At 41.5% G+C, this 21,409-nt stretch overlaps 1 long non-coding RNA gene across 7 annotated transcripts in view; it reads left to right on the top strand.

Moving 5' to 3' along the window:
• The window catches only part of LOC309608144, a 194,489-nt gene that overhangs the window by 120,694 nt on the left and 52,386 nt on the right, over nucleotides 1-21,409 (top strand). For all 7 annotated transcript variants that reach the window (XR_014232683.1, XR_014232684.1, XR_014232685.1 and 4 more), the window contains exon 2: nucleotides 16,628-16,736. This is a non-coding gene — a long non-coding RNA (uncharacterized lncRNA). The remainder of the gene's footprint in view (nucleotides 1-16,627; nucleotides 16,737-21,409) is intronic.

Below are 21,409 nucleotides of genomic sequence, written 5' to 3'. Positions count from 1 at the left end.
ATAAAGCATTCTTTGACTAAAACTTCAGTGACATGGTCTTTGTTTTCAAGAGGTTTCCCTATAGTTAGAGTTTTAAGGCATATTCAGGAGATTTAATAACTGTGTAGGAAGTTGCCAAAATGTTTGTTGTAGGTTGTAGAGAAGAGTAGAAGAAATGATCTGTGTTATCTAGAAGAGAGCCACTCAAGATGCGCTTGACGAATTGGTCCTGGTCCACAAACTGTGTTTGCCTAGTCTGCACAGAGATAAGCACAGATATTGAGAATAAGCATGAAGAAGCTTTTGCAGCAATCGAACAGAGTAATTTTTTGTCTGTTGATGTAATTTTAAAAAATTGAACATGCACTTTATATGCCTTTTTTTAATATAATTTTTCTAGTAGTTAATTTTAACTGGGTATTACAAAAATATTGGTCTGTGATGAATTGGAGATTAAAATAATGAAACAAAGAATCACAGATCTGGACAGTCACTGTAGGTAGTTTTTGAAGCAGTGTCTAGACTGGTTGAGAAAAGGTTCTTGGGGAAGAGCAACCGATCAGAAGAGATCGGTTGGGACACCAGGGCTGGGAGCCAGAAATGGTGTTTTTAAAGGAAGAAACACCATGAACAAAGGTAATTGACCTTTTCAATGACAGTTTCTTGCCAGATGACAAAGGGCTGTGGAGGAGCCGTAGTAGGAAAATTGGTCATATTTCTGTTACCCCTCTCGGGAGGGCATTCCAGCTGGGTCCCAATTTTTCTATGATTTGTACTGATCCATTTCTAAACAGGAGTGTTAGTCTGAAGGTTGATCCTCAAATGATGATGTGGGTCTATCAGTTGGCAGAGAGAACTCTCTTCTGTGTCTACAGTAAGCCAAAGCTAATTCATTGTTGCCAGTTATCACTTCTTTGACAGAAAATACTCCATTGCTCTCCCTTCTCATCCCTCCCCTCAAGTACCAGAGGAACTTAAACTTACTATTTGATTAAATCTCATCTAGGAAATGCAGGACATTTGTCAAGTTCAAAGAACTCCTGCCGGATTTGTATTCTTTACAATATGTCCATCATAATGAGTTATTATAATGATTTTTCTGGAAGGTATATTGCTTAGTCTCCCAAGAGATTTATGAGGTAATGTTATAATCTCAAAAGCTAAAATTTCCATCCCAGTGAAGAAGATGCTTATAAAACCAATACTTTATGACTTGGAACAAGCGGCAGGAATACCAAGTGGGACAAATGTTTTCATGAAAATGGCAGATAGATATTAGTGATGTGATATTGCTTTTCCTTAAGTTATTGAGGTGACCATTTACCTAAACTGAGTAGTATTGTTTTCTGCTTCCTGGTGAGTTGTGAATGCATAACGTTTTAGAAAGACTTGAATCAGGTGAATTCTATTTTGCAAAGTATAGATGATAATGCAAAACTGAAGGCTTATTCTAGTTGGTCTATTTTGCTTGTTGTTGCTGTTGTTTATATCTTAAAACACTTTATCTTTCCTTCTTTATGATTTGATGTCCTGGGCAATATTTTTGTTTCTTTGTTTATTTCATTTAATAATATGTCTGTAACAAAGTATTATTCTCTTGGAAGACTATTGAACTGTTAGTTATTTTAGTAAAGGGTTGGTTGGTGATCTCTACTGTGAACATGTAAGAATAGTTCTCCAATCTGCTTGCTCATTAGAATGACCCAGGGCTGGGTAGATAGATGGATCTGCCTGTCTGCCTGTCTGTCTGTCTGCCTGCCTATCTATGTGCCTATGTAACTATCTATCTATCTATCTACACAGTAATAACTATACCTTGGCCCTACCTGATCCTATTAAATCAGATTCTTTTGTGGGATGGGACTTGGGCATAGATACTTTAAAAAAATGTTCAAGGTGATTATATCATGCAACTAAGATTGAAAGCCATTGCCTGAAAAGATTCACTTGCAGAGCTTGGTACATTGTAGATTGCTGTCCTCCCCTGCTGCTCCCCTGTTTCCTGCCCCCCCCGACTCCCCGCCCAGAGTTTCTAATTTAGTCAGGCAGGGATTGAGGTCCTAGATTTTGCATTTCTGACAATGTCCCAGGTAATGATGATGGTGGTCCTAAGACTCCAGTTTGAGGACCATGGTCTTAAAGGATCTGAACAGTCTATGACCTTAGTCATAGTTCCAATTAGAAGGCTTTGGGAAGGATGAAGGCTGGAGTTGGTCTTGAAGAATAAGTAGAACTTGGATGGAGGGAGGGACAAGGCATTTCAGCTGGAAGCAAAGATGAATAGAGGCATAGAGCTAATCCTCCCTGGCCCCCGCCAAATTCACAGATTTATGCTTTACAATTAATAAACATGGTGTGTTCATTCAGAGATGGTACCAGTCAGCAATGCTTCGGTTTAAAACAGTTCTTTATACAATCAACACTCCTTCAACAAATTATGCTCTGCACATAGGATGTGTTCAAAATGAAAACATTTTAATTATTTTATTTGTTATTTACTCATCTGTCTATCTTATCTATTTTTTATTCTGTGATAAGCACTGTGCCAGATGCTGGATACATAGGAATCTAAAAGAGCCATAGGGTCTAGTGCAGGGTCAACGAACTTTTTACTGTAAGGGACCGGATAGTAAATATGTTAGACTTTGTAATCCAAGAGGAAAGTCGAGGGTATTATGTAGGTACTTACAGAACTAGTCTTAGCTCCTGTGCCGTTCAAAAGCAGGCTTTAGGACAGATTTGGCTGCAGGCTGAAGTTTGTCAACCCTTGGTCTAGTGAGAGAGACAAGCGTTAATTAAACACAGATATAAGTACATGACAAAAGTACTTTTGGTTCAGTAAAATAAAGAACAGTTGTGAGTTCTGTGAGGTAAGGCAAGAGGGGCTTTTAGCGAGTTTGGCAAGGCAGGTCAGGGAAGGCAGTTTTGAAGAAGTGTTATTGCCATTGAGGCCTGAAGGGTGAGTTTGGGAGTCAAGGCGGTGAACCCTGCGGAAGGAGCAGAGTGTCAAGTGTAAGTTGGAGGAGCCGAGGGAAGGCGGATGCAGCAGAGTGAAGGGGTCAAGGTGGGCGGTGGTAGGAGGTGGGGTCGGAGAGAAGGCAGGTGCTGTAGTTCTTGTTAAAACACTTTGTGTTTTTAGAGAACAGAGGTATTACCACCATTCATAACTGAGTGGACAGCGCAGGCTGTAAACTGGTGAAGCTTAGCAGAGAGATAGTTCATGTTTTGGTAAAGATGTGAGGGAGAAATTCATTAAGTTAATAACCAGATTGCCAGGGGAACTTCCTGATGGGAAGGAAAAAATTCCTGTTCTGCTACTTTGTGCAGTTGCTAGGGAGCATGTGATGGAGTTCAGGGGGGTATAGCTGCATTTACTTCATGGGTGTAAAGCCAGATGCTACAGCTTGAATGCTTCATACCCAAAGAATAGGCTGTTTTTGCTCCCATTTAGAGAAGAAAAAATTGAGGCATAGAGAAATTCAGTAGATTGCCCAAGATAACACTACCGTACATAGAAGAATTTAACCCTATGTATAGTGATTCCAGAACTGATATTATTTGCCAGGGGGGTAATAAGGAACAAGGGATATGACTGAGTGGAAGTGTGATTTGGTTCTTGCCTGAGATGAGCTAGCCTTTTAGAAGATGTGCATCCAAGATGGCAAGTATTTAGCAGTTGTGCTAGTGTTCTTCATTTTTTCTTCTTTCTATATCCCTGGCAGATATAATTAAGCATTTCTTTCTGAATGCTTATGAATCTCTGAATCCTTCTCCACACAGAGATGTAAGGTATCCCCCAAGATGATAAATGTTCATTACCCCTGGCCTGAATATTGTCCTGAAGAAGTAAAAAGTGAGCAGTTCGTGGCTGATATAGTTAACAAACCCAGGAAATGCCACGTGAGCAGAGTCCAGGCTTTTCCCGCCTTCCTTCCCCTCTATCTCCTGGTAAACTTGTTCTTTACATTAGTGGTTGGCAAACTTTTTCTGTAATGGGCCAGATAGTAAATATGTTCAGCTTTGCAAGCCAGTGTCTGTTGCAACTCCCCACCTCTGCTGCAGTAGTGCAAAACCAACATAGATAATGTATCAATGAAGGAAAGTGTCTGTGTGCCAATAAGTCTTTATTAAAAACAACAACAAAGGGCAACAGGGCAGATTTGGCCTATGGGCTGTAGTTTGCTGATGCCTGTCCTAGACCCAGAGGAAATGTTACAACCTAAGGCTATATTGGGAGCACTTTTTTGTAGTCCCCTCATGTTTTGTTTTTGGGTCATATCTCAGTAATATCATATAGTATAATATTATCTTTGTGGATCTCTCTCTTTGCAAAGCTACATTTTTTACCCTGTTGTGGCCTCTTCCAAGGTACATACCGACTTTTATTTACCAACTGTCCAGTGTGGGACTTGGCAGGTATCTCATGAAGATTTACTGACGTGTTGAATGAGACAGTGGAAGATCGTATTTCCTGAAAATGGCCAGAACAGTATTTCCAGTCCCACATGCCCTTCTCAAAACCTGTCAACCCCATCCAGAGGAGTGTCTGTTATTTCCCTCCTCCTTGAAACTGGGTTGGACTTGGTGAGTGCCTCAACTAAAATAGTGGGGTAGAAATCGTGCCTCGGGATGTCTGAGACATGGCTTCCATGTGGTGCTTGCCCTTCCGCCTCTCTTTTCTCCTCTCACCTGTCCTTCTCCCCACACCCCTCCGTCTCCCTCTCTTTCTCTCAGGACTCCTGTTCTTGGACCTCAGCCCCCATGCTGAGAGGAAACACAAATTACCCAAATGGAGGAAAGTGCATGCAGTGATCCACATGCAGAACTGAGACCCCCAATGGGCAGCTCTTGTCAGCATCCTGACATGCAAGCCAGGGAGCCTTCAGGGGTCCCAGGAGCCAAATCCAGCAGCTGCCTGTTTGTATAAAGAAACTTTTATTGGGCCACATCCACGTGCATTCATTTATGCATTGTTAACTTCTGCTTTTACTCTACACCAGCAGGACTGAAGGAGTCCTGACAGAGACAGTATTTATGGCTCCCAGAGCTGAAAAGAGTAGCTGGCTCGCTACAGAAAAATTTGCTGGTCCTGCCTCCCAGCCTCAAAGTCTTGCGTTGGACGCCCCGCACATCTGGAGCAGGGTCCGTCACCCCTCCTGTGCCTTGTCTGAATTCCTAATCTGCAGAACTCATGAGTATAGTAAGTGCCTGCTCTGTAACATGGTGGGGTTGGAGAGCACTTTATCATATGATCAGAGTACCTGGAACACGGATGCATGCAGGTCCTGGAAAAGTGCAAGCTTATGTTCGTTAAAATACCAGAAGGTCTAAACCTCCCCTCCTTCCTCCCTGTTCCTCATACCCTAACACACACACACACCCTTTTAGACCTTTGTAGTTTTCCGATTGTATCTAAGATTAAGGAACATGACCACGTATATCCCCCTTAGTGTTTTGGAAATCAGGTTATCTTTTCCTTCTGGAAAGCAAATATCCGTTAGCAAGGTCCTGATTCGACTTAAGATATCGACAGGTTTTGTTCATGTAGGAGAAGTTGAGTTTCAACAAATGTTTCCAGATCTCTCAAACCATGGAGTCTCATTTCATATTTATTCCTTGTCTCTTAATCCCCATCCGACTCTCAAATGGATGAGCAACCACTTCCAACCACGTAGCACTGGCAATTGTGGCTCGTGGTTCATGCCGTCAGCGGTGTCATTAAAATACCCAGAATCATGTTGTATATTTTCTCCCTTTGCCACTCATCCAGATGAAAGGTTTTCATGAAAAGAGTTAAAGGCCATAAAATAAAATATATTGTAGTGCTCCCTTTGAAATGTTTTAAACATTCTTAAAAATAGTACAGTTTGAAGTAAAAGGGCAGCCAGTAATAGTCAATTTCTTTAACACTGATGTGATTTTTATTAAACATTCATCATTGGGGTGTCATTTCAGAAGGCTCTGGACAGGATTTTTCATTTTTTACATATCCTCTTGCAGCTCTCAGTTGCCCAGTAGCCACAAACATTCCATCTCAATTCTTCTGTGCTTTTTTAATATATATGAACTTATTTTTCTGAAATCCTGTGTGCTGAAAATTTGCACAGTGGACTAATACTCATAGTGTGCAGAAGCGCTCACATAGTTTTCTAGAGCTGTAAAGACAGAGTAAATTCTTCTTTGATTCAGATTTTAATGAAATAGGGAGGAGTTACATATCATTTTCTCATTTTCTTCAGTTTCTCTTAGTCAACTTAGAGGACTAGGGGCTTAAGAAATGGTCTTAGGAGGCTTCTTTTGAACCTACCTCTCCTATTCTAGTTCATCTGGTATTTCTATGAGATGAGGGTGAAGAGTACGGGTGTGTGTGTGCATGTGTGTATGTGTGTGAGAGAGAGAGAGAGAAAGAGAGAGAGAGAGGGAGAGAGGGAAAGGGGGAAAGAAGGAGAGAGGATGGGCCTTGCACAACACAGATGCACATTTATATTGGATTAAAAAGCTGAAATTTGAGTTGTCCATTAGAGTTTCCATGAACACAGTGCCAATCTTCTGCTTCTTTCATTACCCCTTATATCAGGCTATTGATTCGTTCTGTGGTTTTGAGAGTTGTGTAAGTTATCTGTTGGGGGCAAGGTGGCACTGTGGCAAATAAGAGCTCTGCTTTCACACTTGTTGAGGTTCCAACACAAAGTCTGCAACTTTTTAGTTCTTACTGTTTGGCAAGTTCTTTTAACTTTCTAAGCCACCGTTTTCCTCAATATTGAGAAAATGGGGACAGCAATACTTATAGGGTCGTTGTGAGCATGAAATGAGATACAGTGATCTTAGCATCATGCTTGCTTGACATTTAGTGAGCCATGAGAAATGGCTGTTACTAATTTTTCTGCCTCTACTAATGTATTAGCTATGGGTGGAAAGGACTCGATCGTTTCAAAGAAACCATCAGAAAAGTCTGCCTATTTTTCACTGTGTTGTGTGTCACTTGACACCATTTTGGTGTGTCATTTCCTTAGAATACAATTTCTAGAATAGGCATTAATCAAAGTATGAATATTACCTGCATAGTATCACACGCTGATGTTCAGGTACATGGAGATGAAGATCAGATTAGGACACGTCAAGATACTGAGGTCATGTGACATTGGGTGGGTAAATTTTTCTAAAGGAGGAAGTGTTGGCGTGCAAAACAGGGCAGGTCTGGGTACTCTGGCACCTGGGAACGTGTATGGTAGTGTGTTGAAAACATGGAGGAAAAAGATGCTCCCCAAAATTTCAACTGCTTAAAAGTCTCCGCTGAAGCAGGGTGCCTTGGGCAATGTGGGTGTTCCACTTAGATCCCACTGGATTCCTTTTTGACACTTTTGTGCAGTGCTTTCCTACGTAGTTTTGATTCTAACAACCAATACCCACAGCTTATGTGTGGAAGGCTCGCCTCGGGTTGCTTGAGCCACTCTGCTCTCACAAATGCCCAGGAGGTGCCTGGGCTCTTCGCCAGCGACTCACGGCTGCTCCCTGGTGAGCACAGCTCCGAGGCACAGCTTAGGCTCCAGAGTTCCCCGTGGGATTAGGTTGAACATGGCCCATCACAGATTTTGCATGAGGTCTCACTTTTGCTTGGCCGCTGCTGCTGCTTTGTCATGCTTACCAGTTTCCCCTGGAAACTCTTTCTTAATAAATGACTTGCACACAAATGTTGATTAAGCGTCTGCTTCTGGGGAACCTGATCAAAGACCATGTGAAAATAAACACAGTTTTCTGCTATTTAAACAGTTGACACTAGGAGGGAACTTCAGTGGTTTAGAGAGAGAGAAAAGATACACCGCTGAGTTGCTTCAGTGGGACCTTGAAAGTCTAGCACATGTTCTGTAAGGAGGTCTTGAAACAAAGAAGAAATTCAACTATCTTGCATAATAAAGTTATGGGAGCTTGCACGATGGGGCATACAGCGAGAGAGAAGAAATCAGGAAGATGGAGAAAAGAGAGATGGAACCAAACGGCACTGAGGATCAAACCAAATTCCTGCTCAAGTTTTGTCCCGTGTGACTCCAAACAGGGATGTCTCTCATTCAGTTCTAAGTTATTAGCTGTGACGTGAACTTCTTCTTATTCCTCCTGCTGCCTTACCCACCCGACTCCCCTTTGTCTGGTACAACAGAGCTGTGTGCCAGTGGAATTGGGGGCAGTAAAGAAAATAGGGGGTGCTATCCATTATGGACAGTCCTGGAGTAAAAATACTGCAAACTGAGATTTATAAACTGGACTAATTCGTTAGAATCCAAAATGTGCAACCAGAGGTGATTAGGAGAAATAAACACACCACCTCCCAACTTCCCAGAGGATTCTGGCCAGTAGACAGGTGTCGAATTATTTATTAGATGGAGCGCTAAGCAGTTTTAATGGTAGAGGACCGGGTGAACTCAGCTGATATCTGGGCTCTGCTTGCTTCTCTGCTATATTGAATGGTCTGCAGTTAGCTCTGCAGGAAGCAAATATTTCTAGTCCTTTAACCTCAAAGTCTTTCTTTCCACCTGTTTTTCATTGGTACAACCTTGGGAAGGGGCTAAAAATAGGGTGAAAAAGAAAATTCATTTATTGATAGTCCGTGCAGGGCAGGGGAGGAGCGTGCCTGGAAATATTCCTTTTCACATGAAGGGGAGAAAAATGAGTGAATTTAATTACCATGATTAGAGCCAAGTAAGTAGCTAATTATGCTCTTGAGAACACAAGGCCATTTGTAGGGGTTCTAACTCCAAACATTTACAAACCAAGGTGAAAAGGATAAGTTCTCAGAGGCAGTCATTATCTGCTACTCTGTAGAGAGGCTACAGTAGGAGTGTTGGTGGGATCTAGTGGAGAGAGGTCATCAACGCTCTGACAATTAGGATTACTAATCACTTTCCCGTACCACAGGGTCTTTCTCTGGCCCATTCATCTGGCACATTTTTCTCTCCAGTCTCCGACTTAACTTTATAAAGTTGTCATGAGATTCAAATGAAAGAATTTAAAAATTGCCCGAAGACAGTGGTCAGAGGCTAGTTTCCAGGGGTAATGCTGATCCTTGCTAGCATAGAAACTTGGCCATAGAACTTTCTTGAGCTTCTTTTTTCTCCCCAAATTGTGTTCTCCTCTGTGTCCTAAATCAGTTTACCCTCCTTCTGGAGAAGCTATATCTACACCTATATATCTATCTTTATCTAAATCTACACCTACACCTACATCTCCATCCATATGGATATGTCAACATTTGCATATTCTTCACATTCTTAAAACATAGAACATAGAAATCAATGCATAGACCACTAATTGCTGTGTATATGCCTGAAATTTATTCGGTGAGGACTACATTCTTTGAGTTATTTAAGAAACATTCGATAAACTATGAGTCCTGTTTAACAGGGAACGTGTAGCTCATGTGCTATGCACACACTTGTGCACCACGGGACAACATGCTAATTCATCATAACATTCCTTCCCCCTGAGTCCACAGGCAGCCTCAGAGCATTCCTCCACACTGGAAACGACAAGATAATAGAGTTGGTATCTGAATAGAAGATTGCTTGCACTTCCTACTCTAAACTTGTCAGCAGTTAGCACGAAAGCATGAATGGGTTTTTAAACCCTTGTGGACGAGAGCTAACTAGGAGGATTTTACAGCAGGAGGGAGAAAGGCAAGATAATTTTTGACTTGAGATGGGGTGTGCAGTTAGACAGGGTGCCATGATGAGATGATGATCTAAGGGCAGAAGGGCATTGTAAGAGGAAAAGAAGAAGGTCAGGGAAACAGACTTCCACTACTTCTTGCTTTAGAGAGGCATTATTTAGAGAATATTTAATATTTAGAGAACATTGTAGACACTAGGCATATGTGGTTACTGAGCACTTGAAATGTGGCTGGTCTGAACTGATATATGCTGTAAGTGTCAAATACACACTAGAACTTGAAGACTCAGAATGAAAGAGTAATGTAAAAATAGCTTATTTTTAGTTGATTGCATATTGAAATCATAAGAGTTTGGATAGGTTGGGCTCAATAAAAGACAATATTACACTTAATTTCGTGTTTCTTTTTTGCTTCTTTAGAATGTGACTACTAGAAAATTAAGATTATATGAATGTAAAATAGATAGCTAGTGGGAAGCGGCAGCACAGCACAGGGAAGTCAACTCGGTGTTTGGCGATGACCTAGAGGGGTGGGATAGGGAGGGTGGGAGGGAGGCTCAAGAGGGAAGGGTATGGGGACACATGTATACATATGGCTGATTCACTTTGGTGTACAAACAGAAACTAACACAGTATTGAGAAGCAATTATACTCCAATAAAGATCTATTAAAAAAAAAGATTACATGTGTGTCTTGCGTTATATTTCCATTGGATAACCCTGGTCTAGAACGTGGATTTTTGCCTGGTTCTAGAGGCTCTAAAGGAATTCTTACATAGGGTTTTCAGAGACTGGGAGATGCCTGAAATTTCATGCACTGTGTTATATGCAGCTGCATATGTGGGTTTTTCTGAAAGAATATCATTAGATTTTGATCGGTTTGTGATAGCAAACAAGGTTTAGAGTCTCTCATGGAATTTTAAAGTGGAATTTTAGCAGGCGAAAATGCAGGACCTTTCCCCATTTCTGATACCCTCAGAGTAGAAATCTGAGATTCATTCTCATGGAGTTGAGACTGTAATCTCAATGAAGGCAGTGGCTGGGTACCCTGTTGACCATTTTACTCCCAGGACTTGGCATGCATTGTTGGCATCCAAGATTTTGCCATTTATTGCCTGCGGTGTCATCATTTGTGAAAATTTAAAGGCCCTTATTTTTCGCGCAGACACTAAGCATAGTTTGGGAGTAGCAATGACACCTTGGAACTTATTTAGAACATGTCTTTGCCTCAGGCGGATTCCCCAGAATCTAAGGATTGGAAACAATAATATAAAAGTAAACAGTTTAATTGTGAGGTAACCCAGGTAGCACCAGTAGGGGATTGAGGAAGTGGGGGAGGGATGGGGAAGAAACCAGTTCAAGGTTAATGAGCCGGTTATTGCTGTGTAGATCATGTCTCAGAATTGTCCCATGTGAAGGGCAAGGACACCATCAACTCCCATGTGTCAGTGGTTGAAGGTCTTTCCTGGGGTCATGGACTTCCCAGATCTTCTGTTGGTCCCATGTGAGGGATGAGCATCCTTCTATGGTCAAGGAAAGTCCTCAGGCTTAGAGTTACGGCCACATGCATTTAGAAGCTGTCCACAAGTTGGGGAAGAGTAAGAGCCAAGGGGATGGGAGCTAGATACCAACAACTTCAGCTAAGTGTTACATGGGGGTAGAGTGGCTGGGAGAAGGTGCTTTAAAATTATATGACAGTGGACATGGAGGACACATTTATTAGAGGATAATGATCCCAATCCAGAAGACTTGGAAAATTGTGCATATGAGAATTTCATGATGATGGTTGTCTGCCTTTTGGGGATTAGAGAAAATTAATGCTATTTCTATTCCACAGGTTTGTTTGTGTTTAGAGCCATCCAAACTAACATTGTTTTTCAACTCTTGCAATATGAATGCTCATAGGAAAATGAATCTTTGAGTGCTGTTGAAAAACTATTTGAAAAGGTGCAATTATTGTAAAACGATTTGGCAAAGGTAACATTTGTTGGTGGAAATGAAAAGCAGTTTTGAGGCCAAGAGTTTGCTATTTTCTCACTAACAAGCTTAATGGAAAATAAGATTATTTCCTCTCTCTGACCAACTTAAAATGTTTAAATGTTCTCTGTCAACAATTAGTCCAAATTTTGTCCCATTAATATAGATAAAGGAAGTTCATTCCTAATACTGACAACTTCAAACTTTTAAAGTATTTTTAGAAGGACTAAAAAATATATTCAACTGAAGGGGAAAAAACGTTGCCTGGTAGCTTGCAGTGTTTACTCTTCCAAAATCTATTCTCCATTAGAAAAACCTAATTGTTAGGATGAAAATTGTATGCATATAACTAGAGTCATTTTCACTTTGTCTGGTAGAATTTGAAGGGAAGCACTTCTCAACGTTTTTTTTAAACCTAGAAGAAGACATAGCTGTTCTTTATCAAGCTATTTATTCATTTTCAGGAACGTTCTGGTCCTAGTCTTTCAAAGGCACAAACATGATATAGATGAACTTGTGGTCTTTGCTGCCAACAGGGCTGTTCAAACTTTTGAGTTGATTTCCAGCCCTGCATTTGTAGGAGGCAATGGGGCAGGACAACAGAAAGAAAATGACCAGTAGCATCTAATTTAATTTCTAATTTATTTTTCCATAAGCAAATTATAAAATGTAATTGCTCTAATAGTATAGGTTTAATTTACTCCAATTAGAATGTCTCAAATGTTCCCTTTTACTTTTTGTTTTTAATGAACTTTTACTGGAGACCAGCTAGAAATATTGAAATAGTATTTCGAAATTACGTAAGCTGTTTGTTAGCTTTCCTTTCCTCTCCTGACAAAAGTTTTAAATCTTTAGCTTTCTCTGCAAGGCTTATACTCTAGCTCCTACCTTTCTCTGTAGCTTTGCATAATGACTGTCCTCATCTCGATGACTGTACTGCACCTTCTGGACCTTCTCCCTCTTCAAACTCTTTCTCTTGTCAGGGTCTCTGTGTGTGTTTTGTCTTCTGTTCTTCTCCATCCTCCTTTTCCTACTCGTCCTCGTGTTTGCCTGCCCTTCCCATCCAGCTGACTCCTGCATCCTGTTGGAGACCCCTGCACTGTTCCCTCATGGGGCTTAACACCACTGTAGTCATATAGTTATTTAAGGGATGATTTATTTAAATGTTTGACCTTTTTTCCCCCCACGATGACTGTTCTGTTCTAAACCCACCCTGGTGCGTTATATAGTGGTTGGCATCTAATAGGTATTATTAATAAGTTTTCAGGAAATAAATGAACAAGTGGGTGACTCAGGAGATGTTGATCAATGTACCTTTGTATTATCTGTGTGTCATCATAACTTTTCTGTTGACTTAAACATGGGGCCTCCCCTGTAAGGGGGAGGGTTGATCAATTACACCAAATCATAAGGTGCCAGATTTGCCCTTCAGGAAAAGTCCCGCAGATTTATCCACAAGGGATTTACATCTATGGCTGCATTCCTCATTTTGCCATGGTTCAAATACCTCGCTTCACTTTGTGTCCCTGTGGGCCCCGCCTCGTCACGCTTGTCTGGGCACATTGTCCATCTCATCTGACCATTTGTTGGATGAACGTTCAAGAAAAGGAGCCAGAAGCTTTCTTCTCAAAATTCATACATCATTTACTGGTTGGGCTATCTTTGGAGAAATTTGAAAGTTTTAGGTTTGACCATATTTGGTCAAATGAATCATTCATTTACTTTGATGTCTTCTTGAGGCAAAGAGTTAGTGAGGGGATTTTGCTTCAGGGGCTTGTACCCAACCAGGGTGCCTCTAGGACCATCACCTGGGGATGAAACACAAGGGCAGGGTGACAATGTGTTGCTATTGGCTTCATGGAGGAGAAGATTCAGGACACGTAGAAGTCACCACACTACGCCTATGTACATGTCTATCACTATGACTGTTTACCTGTAACATGTTGTCCCCTCCCTTTTTAACGTGAGACCCATGTAAATCTTTCTGCTCTTGGCTCTGTACCTTGCTCACTTAGTAAATGCAGGAAAGAATTCCTTTAATGCAGACTCCCCAGCCTTCTGATAATTTTTCATTAAGAATTTTAACTCATTCGGCAAAGAGTTTTCAAAAATTGATTTATTTTTTCTGACAAAGCAGTTTTGGGGTTGCCCTGAAATATTTGGATAATGCAATCATTTGCACTTCACTTGAGCCAGGAATACAATCTGCCCCATAGTAATATCTGAATATCTCTGTATCTGTCATCTGTCTGTCCATCTATCCATCCATTAACTTATTACATGTAGGTGTCCAGACAGTATTCAAAAGGATATTTTTTGACTTTAATAATGAGCTATTGAGAAAAACATTTAACGTCATGCTTAGTTTTCTCCTCTGACATTCTTCCTTTCTGGTGAGAAGACCTGTTCGTCGTTCATTCTATTTTACAATTTTACGTTCGTTGCTACCTCCTTAGTCCAAACCACTGTCGTTCCTCACCAGAACTACCCTAACAACCACCCGATTGCTCTCATCCATCTGTGCCTCGAAGCTGTTCTCAGCACTAAATCCAGAGGGACACTTTGAACATTCAGAATATCTCTTGTTGTTTCCTTTGCTTAAAATATTGTCAAGTCTTCCCACATCACTTAGCCTAAAGTTCCAAAATCATTTTCTTCAGCCACATCAGTCACTGGGCTTCTTACAGTCCGTGTTTTAGCAATACGAGCTTCTCTCCTACCTCTGGGCCTTTGCACATGCTGTTCCTCTTGCCTAGAATGCTCTTTCCTCCCATCTTTACCTAGTTTACTCCTATTTACCTTTAGATCTTAGCCATCAATTGCCTGATTAGAATCCTCCCTCCCACCCACACACATACATTTATCCACTCTCCTACAGGAGCACTTTATAGGATACATGTTCTTGAAATTTTACATTTGTGGGATTATTTAATTAAATCTCTCTGCTCACTGTAATAAGTGCTCCAAGAGAGCAGGGACAGAGACTTCTCTGGCATTCTAACGGAGAAAAGCATATAGCACTGTGCCCGGCACATACATATTTGGTAAAGCAATGGCGTTTACCCCCATAGAGAAACCTAGGCCATCATGGGAGGTAGGACTCAGCTTTTCCTAAAAAAGCATTTCAAGGGATAACAGTTCATGTGGGTCACGTCAACTTTCTCTTTGTCCTGATTCGATTTTCCAATTCAGGCAAGTGAGGGTTATGCCTGGTTTGTAATTAGTTTCTATCTGTAACCTTTCTTTGCTGTCCTAGAGTCCCTGCTTTGGTAATTTCCCCTGGATCTCGTATACTCAGCATGGAGAAGCAATCAAGAGTCCACACGTGTCCTGACACCTCAGCCCAGTGATGGAATCCTTGCTCTCTGTTGTAGGAACGTCTTTTCTTTGACCAGCCTGTCTGTTACCCCTTGCTAGACTTTCTTCTCACTAACCCCAGCAGGAATTCTCCCCTGCCACTCTCTCAGGATATCCTTCCAGTCCCATTAGCTAGCTTTCCTCTACTTTTCATTGCCAAAGCTAAGGCTTCCAAACACATGCCGAGTCTGGAAAATAAATCTCTTCTCCAAGTCCTGGGACTGTCAAGAATGGCCTGGTTTTCTGTCAGCTGAGCTCCATGTCTGTCAAAACGTGCTTCACATTCTTTACCTGTATCACGTTTCAACAGTTTCTCTGCAGGTCAACATGAGACTCATTTGGACTCATCTGAAAAGAACGGCATGTTCTCTTTGATGTTTGCGTTTTCCAGAATAAATGACTTTCTCTCCTTTAATTTCTACTTTTGGAATCTTAACAAGCATCGAGTTTTAGAGACAGTGACCTTGTTTTCAAGTGTGGGAATTAATTGCTTTAAAATGTCATTGTTAAAAGGATATCAGCACTCTGCTCTTATTCACGAATTACCATGAACTAAAATCTCACAAGAATTATATCAGTTTCTTCTAACAACATGTCCTCCTTTTTTCTGTGTGGTGGATGTTTCAGGCTGATCCTGGGACAATGACATCAAAATCACTTGTGTTGGGGGAGGTGATTCTTAAAAACCCATATTCCAGGGCCCCACTGCAGACCCAGTGAACCAGACCTTGGGATCTACATTTTAAACAAGGTATTCCAATGAATCTTAGATACGTTAAAGTTAAAAAGACACAATTTTTTTTCATTAAGCCCTGCTATCTGGGAAAAAAGAGCTGGCACCCCTTACATATGTATGTATTTTGTTTATTATATGTACTATAATGATATAACTGCATTATAAATGTTACCTTAAAAGTAGACATGTTAAAAGGATAAAAGATCAGTATAAACAGAAGGTGTATTTGCTCGCCGCATTTCACAGTGCATTGTTCTGCACATCCTGCAGGATGCAACTACTCTACTTGGGAAACTATTGTTTTACAGTTTGCAGAACATTAAATTTATCTCCAGGATCGCCCTGTGTCCTATTCTAGCGGAGAGTAGGGCCTAGCTTAGATGGGCAACAGGAACGATTTTGTTGAGATTGTAAGGGGAGATCCAGGTGTAGGGGACTTTGAGGAAGAAGTTCTGGGTGTGCAACAAAGTTTACAGGGCCAGGTGAGGTGGTCAAGGTGTCAAGGAAGCCTTGCTGACAGAGGAATTGTGATTGAAGGGCAAGGGGGGGACATCAAACCACTTCCTGAAAAACTGAACCTGGGTCAGAACTGTATGCTGTTACGTGCACCCCTTCTGTCTTTTCTCTGCCCCGTGATGTGCTGCTCAAAGTGTATTTGGTCAGACCCTGAACCACAAACTGTTACTGGCCCATGGCAAGATCAGTGTAGAAACTGAGAGTACATTTAGAAATGTTTAGAGCAGTTTGATGTTACTGCGGCATCTAGTAATTAATATTTATTGTATTTTACAGGAGTATTGGTCTGCAGTGGATTAGAAATGAAAGAAAATACACTGATCCCTTCCTCTAGATAGTTTGAGAAGCTCTACCCGGGCTGATGCACGAGGCTGAATTCTCCATCTTCTTGCCTCCCTTTTAGCCACCGAAGACCACGGGGCTGGCCTCTGCCTTTCTCGGCTGAAGGAGTTGCCTGTCTTGGCTTGTTAGAGGTGACCGGTACAAAGAGAATAATCGCGACCTTGGCCATGGTATGTGACCTCTCCGGAACCTCTTTGTCTTCTTTGAGTTGAGATAATGGAACCAGATATTCAACACAGTGTCTTGGGTTCTAATTTTCTATCATCATGTGAAGGAATGAGTCCTTCCTTTCCTTGGAGCTGCATCTCTCCCAGGAAACTTAGGATTGCAAGCAGTGAAGCCCATATACTGACTGTAAAGCCCAGGAAATGTTTGAAGAAACTTAGTAGCCACATTTTTGTTGCATCACAGGCCCAGCTCCGGGTAACATAAAGGCAGATGTCTCTCCTTGTATTTCTCCATAATTACAGCCTACCTACCTGACCACAGGGGAGAAAGGGCCAGGATGGTATAGCTCTTGAGGGTAGTCAATATGGAATCAGATAGCATTGTGTCAAACCCCAGCTGGGCGACCTAACTGCTAAAGCTACAACTTCCCTGAGCCTCAGTTTCTTTATCTGTTCAGTAGCCGCCATGATTCCTATCTAGTAGGGTTTCAATGAGGATTAAATGATATTATTTTTGTAAAGCACTTGTGAAGGCTTATAGAACATTTTAAAGACGTTGTATTGTTATTATTACACTTATTTATTCAATAAATAGTTGAGCACTTGCCATGTGCTGGGAATTGTACCAGTTGCTGAGGGAGCTGTAATGGTAAATTGAGCACGATCCTCGTCTCCAAGGAGCTTATGACCTAGTTGACCAAAACACAGCTCACTTTCCTTGTGCTTCCTATTTCCAACCAGACTGTAAACTCCATATAGTCAGGGAATGCCTTTCATTCATCTTTGAATCCGCAGTGGGTAGCCTAGTGCAGGCACAAAGAAAGTGCTTAAGAAATCTGTGCTGAACTGAACTGAACGCCATCATTCTCCCAGTCTGGGTATGACTTGATGCAAGGGTTCAAGTGCAAGTAAGCTTACTTCGGAAATGATTGCAAGTAACAATGGTAAGGAAGTCGAGAAGTGAGACAGAGCAGGGAAGGAAGCCAATAAAGGGTGTTTTATTCTACAGCACGCTTACCACTGTGGGCAACTAGAACTCAATCCTGCTGGGGCCATCTTGGGAGGTAGAGGCACAAGGGAGCTGGGTTATTGATTCATTAGCTCTGATAGGTTGAGAGCTACTTGCAGGTGAGAATTAATCTTCCAACCCTTGTGCCTGCACTAATGGTCAGAGAAATTCCCAGGCTCAGAATCACAGGGGCTGGCAGGTGAAAGTCAACCTGCTGACATGGAAATGGTAAGTGCTATGAGGATGTGGGTGGGATGCCCATCTTCACCCAATTTCTCAGCTAGTGTCCCAGAAATTTGCCACGGTCAGTCTTAGCCCTCTTCTGCACACTGAGAATGTCTGCAGTATATTCTTGGCTAAATTCATGTCTGCCATCTTCCCTAAGTCTTCTCCACGCCCTCATGCTCACACTGATGCAGTCTTCCTCTCAGCTCCTTGCTCACTTATTATTATTACTTTAATAGCGCTCCCTTTGGTGCCGACACACACAAAGTTATTTCAGTTCTCTGTGGGCATCTCACCTTCCCACTGCAGTATGAACTCCTGAGGACAGACCTCAGGGTTTATTTATGTTCTCTTCTTGCCACATTGCCCAGAGCAAATGAGGCTGCAAAAGTTGAATTTGGGGCTGAGTTTAACTTTTAGGGAAGGGACTGGTGATTTGAGCTACTCAACTTCCACTTTTTTTAGCTGTGTCTTCTGTTCCGACTTAACTAATTTGCAATTTTGTTGATTCTAATGTCTTTTGATAGGAATAATAACTACAGTTATCAGAGTGGGTAGCTACCATTTATTAATAAGCACTTATGTGCCTGGCACAGTGCATTTAATGTATTCTCTCATGTAATCCTCACAGCAAAAGTCGTGTCACCATTTTACAGAGTAGGAAAGAGTCTGAATAATTAAGTGACTTACCTAAGATCATATAATCAGTTTAAACTCAGGACTAACCCAGAATTTTAGACTTAGAACCACTGTACTATTGAGTCTCCCAAGTATAAGAAACAGAAGGGAATACTGAAAAGAACTAACACATTGATTTATTCACCTATCAGTCCAACTGTCCAACCAAGGAAACACGCATTCACTGAGTTGTTGTCATCTTTAGACTGGGCTAGTGAAAGACAGATGAGACTACTTCTTGGGAGATAAAGGGCAGGAACTATCTTGGGGACCCTTTGATGTCTAAGTCACCTTTTTCTTTTCTCTCTCTCTCTCCTACTTCTTCATAGCCGGGGACACTCTATCTAGTGTGAGGGCTACAAAAAATTGCCTCTGACATCACATATTCTGCAAGATGTTCTGTTTATGCTTAGGTGTAGGTTTTCATAAACACGCTAAATGTTTTGTTGCAACGTATATAAAATATTCCCTTGTACATGTTGGGAGTATCTCCCCGCCACCGTCCCTGTGGGTCAGCCTGGATGACACAGATCCCCTTTGGCTGTCAGCTTTCTTCTCTTCCTTATACCATCTCTCCCAGCCCCTCCACCCACAGGATCATCATTTACCTGTGGGAGGCTGAGAGCCTTGCTCTGACTCATTACGTGTGTTCCTAAATCCATATTCTCTGCCAGGACTTTTCTCTTTCCCTGCAAGACCTAAACTCTTGGAAAGCAAAGCTAGCAAGAGAGATTTCCTGATCTGGCTAAATGGGAGAAGGGCTCCTGGGTGCAAGATAACACAAGATAAAAACTACACCTGTTAATAATTCAGAAAAAAACTCCCACGTTTATGTGCTTAGAAATATGTTTATATTTATATATGGGTGTGTATCTATAATCTTTGGTCATTTATTATTATTTTTTTTGTTTGGCCACGCTGACAAACCAGATTATTGGTTCTGCTTATACTGGACGGAGGATAAAAGACAAAAGTGATGCAACAAAGCCATAAACTGTTTAATTTCAGTTTTGTGCGGCTTGTTGTAGAGCCAGCTGCTTTATCCCACAGGACTTATTTTTGTACTGTTCTACCAGTATTCAACTTCATTGACCCCAAACGTTTTCTAAGTATGGAATTTGGAGTTCAGTCTTGTCTGAAATTTTATTAGAAGATTGTCTCATTAGCCTGAATCAGAAACTGCCTTCCAAATAGTGTATTGGAAAACATTAGTGAATTGTCTAGAATTTGCTAAGAGGAAAACACGATTTATTGATTGTCTTCTGAGCATTTTTCTTGTTGCGATAGAGAATTATCATAGCCTTGTTTGAAAAATTATAATTAAGATTGTTTTGTTGTTTCAGGGATAGACCCCTGTTTACTAGATTTTTGAATGGAAAATAAATTCTGCCTTCACAGACTTTTAAGTATGAGGCATTAGAGGGAGAAATGCCAAGATGATGGGAAAAAAAAAGTAATACATAGTTTGTTGAACTTTTTTTTTAGCACTCAGTATATGGAGAAATTCCAGTTTCAGATACTAAGCTAGTATTTTCTGCATATAAGTCAAATATTTGCATTGGGCATTTTTCAGCCCATTAATATGTAATGCCGTGTTGGGAATGAATTGAAAATGGGCTTCCCTCGTGGCACAGTGGTTAAGAATCCGCCTGCCAACGCAGCGGACACAGGTTTGAGCCCTGGTCCGGGAAGATCCCACATGCCTTGGAGCAACTAAGCCCGTGCACCACAACTACTGAACCCGTGCGCCTAGAGCCCATGCTCCGCAACAAGAGAAGCCACCGCAATGAGAAGCCCACGCACCACAACGAAGAGTAGCCCCCGCTCACGACAGCTAGAGGAAGCCCACACGCAGCAATGAAGACCCAATGCAGCCAAAAATAAAATACATTAAAAAAAGAAAAAGATAAAAAGAAACTGACTGTTAGTTTAGTTTGCACCTCACTGTGTTGTCCTCAAGGATTAACAAGAAAGGCTGGTCACCACCCACCCCTCACTCCCCCCACCACCCATATATCCACACATGTGAGCACACAGCACACACACACACACACTCTCTCTCTCTCTCTCTGTCTCTCTCCCCTCTTCCAGGATTGCTTCAGCATGGTCTCCCACTTGAGCATTTCCTCTGAGATGATAGTCGCTTCTACCTCCAGATTATCCATTACAGGCTATCACAGGCATATCTTTGCCCTGAGGTTTTCTCGACCCAGAGCTAATGGCTGTTTTCAGAACTATTGACATTTATGTAGTTAGAGGCACATTAAGTGAATGTTTGCCAGGGTGTCAGACACAGTGCTTAGCGTGGTATGTTCATTCAGTGGTCACATGTATCTTGTGCTGGCAGCTAGTCCTGTGACATCTGCTTTGCAGGTGAGAAAACTGATGATCTGAGAACTCACAGGACTTGTTCAGGGCTAGACGACTGATGAGAAGCGGAGCTGGGAAGCCTGTGCTCTCGCACCCACTGCCATTTTGCTTCAGTTTAATTACCTAAAGTGTGAAGACTGGCACCCAAGTCCCTTGATAGTCTGTCTCTAACCCATCTTCCCTACCTTAACTCTCATAGCATCCTTACACACTATTCCTGCTGTAATTTGTGAGATAGCTGACCTTTGGATGCGTATGGGCTTACTCTGATTCAGGCATGTTAGCGTAGAACAAGTGTATCTGGAACTGAATTAACTTTAGTAAGATAATTTTTCAGTAAAGGAAGAGTTCAGGACGTGGTGGTTACTATGGATTATGATCCCTATAACCATTG

Source organism: Balaenoptera borealis, assembly GCF_965194805.1.
Source record: "Balaenoptera borealis genome assembly, chromosome: 12".
Classification (NCBI taxonomy): domain Eukaryota; kingdom Metazoa; phylum Chordata; class Mammalia; order Artiodactyla; family Balaenopteridae; genus Balaenoptera; species Balaenoptera borealis.
Note: the sequence above shows the minus strand (reverse complement) of the source record. Positions and strands in the feature narration are given on the sequence as shown.